Raw genomic sequence first — 2,149 nt, 5'->3', positions numbered from 1 at the left:
TTTTGTCTCTCTTTTCAGTATCCCTAGCAGTTGCCACCTCTTAATCCCTTCAGCATCCTCCCTCCCAACATCTAGTCTAGGAAATCAGCTGTGATGAGGGGACCGGGGGCAGTCACAGAATATGCAACTAAGACAGAGAGGCTACATAATTTGCCGAAGAAATCAGCTTCAACCCCCAACAGTGTGTGTCACGTCCCTGTTTCAATCTTATGCAAAGAAAGTTAACGTTTTGTAGATTATGTTTATAAACAGATGAAGTATGAAAATACATACAATGACACACATCAACTCTAAGATGTTCACTAACTCCACTATTTTGTTTCTATTAAAAAATTAAGAACTCCTGCAGTCAATATAGCAAATTGTTACTGGGTTTTAAATCCAGAATATAGATGGGTTAAGTGTGTCATTACTCATCCTTATTTGTATGTTCACAAGACAAAATGATTTGAAAGTCCCTCTCCCCACCCCTGACTCACTACGGGCTCTCACCTGAGCTCCAAGACCACACATCTAACAGCCTTTCACTTTACCCACAGCTGAAATCATCAGATTTCCCCCAGAGCTCCCGCTGCAGCTTTCCCTCCTCAGAGCACAGCAGGACCATCATTTACCTCATTAATTCACACAGAAACCTGGGCCTTACTCCATCCTACCTTCACAGACAGCATTCATCCTTTCCTTTTTACCATCAAAACATGCCTTCAATCTGTTCGCTTTTACCCACTGACCGTCCCACCGCTCAAGAGGAAGCCACCAACACTGCCCACCTGGACTCACGAGTCTCCCAAGTAGCCCCTCAGCCGCTCTCCCCTACTTGAGACAAATGGGATTGTGTCACTCCCACCCTTCTTGGACACTTTTCAAACCCACTGTTCTTAGAAGAAACTCCAATTTCTTCACCTGGTGAAAGTCTTTGCAATCAAACTGTCAGCTCAGGGAGGGCAGGACCCGCCGTCTCCCCTCGGCCCCACCCTCTGGCAGAGCATCAGCTTGGGAGGACCTGCTGAGCTACACCTGCCTGTATTCAAAACCTGGTCTTGAGTTCTTAGCAAACTTCTTCACTTATCCATACAAATCCAGGGTAGATAAGAAAGATTTTAGTTGTTGAGCGAGACTATTGATTTGGGGATTTTGCACTAGCAACCTGCAAGGACATGTTCTAATGATTCTGTCTTCTTAAAACAACACCCAGATTTAAGTAATATTTGTGGAATGTCTTCAGAGTAAAAGGGACTGCACTTTTACAGACTTTATGTTTTATAACATGAACAACCCGGACAGGGTCACAAATGGAACCGCCTCACAAGTGACAGAAGACAGGAGAGAGGCATATAGCAACAGGTCACAAAGATGGTAAGAGTAAAGTTGTTTCTCCAACCCCCGAAAAATTTCCTCCAAGAACAGAAAACACTGAATTTTGAAAGTAAAATACTATCATATAAAGAAATAAAATAAATAATCCTCTTCATCAGGGTGTTACGATCTGACTGCAGAGTTTTCAGCAGGCCATACTGAATCCTAGCACAGAAAAATCTGATGGACTTGTGGTACGTTCCAGGAAAACGGCAGCAATTCCTCCACTTGTAAGAGGACACACACTCACTTATTGAAGGTGATTGTAAACCACATGCTGAAGAAATTCAGAAGATTCAGGCACCGTTTCTAGATGGTGACGACACGGAAGGACGGCTTGGATGCATGCTTCTAACTGAGTCACTGGCATTCTTACACTGCAGGGGGAAAAGGAGGCCCTCAGCCAAGAGCAGAGATTTTCCTGTCATGTGTCCCCGGCCATGCCTCAGGGACTCAGTGTCCTGTATCCGTCCGGCCCCAGGCAAGGACCCACAGCGTGGCCCACCCAAGCAGGAGGGGCACTGTGCTTGAGAAAGCCCACCCCAGATGAGAGCAAGAGTGGCTGGTGTGGTTGTGTGAACCTATAAATTCTCACAGAAATACACCTGCATACATTCAAGTGATAAAATTTAGGGTAGCAGGCTATTTAACAAAATTTCAATTGTCAGTTTTAATGTTACCATTCCTTTCCTCTTGCCCCCTGCACTCTGAGACAGGATTACGCTCTCTCACACCTGCAGCTCTGATGCAATAGTTGTGAAATCATTTTACTTTGCTGCAAGTGTCTTTGCTC

This window comes from Vicugna pacos, unplaced genomic scaffold (assembly GCF_048564905.1).
Source record: "Vicugna pacos unplaced genomic scaffold, VicPac4 scaffold_20, whole genome shotgun sequence".
In the NCBI taxonomy this organism is placed as follows: Eukaryota; Metazoa; Chordata; class Mammalia; order Artiodactyla; family Camelidae; genus Vicugna; species Vicugna pacos.
Note: the sequence above shows the minus strand (reverse complement) of the source record.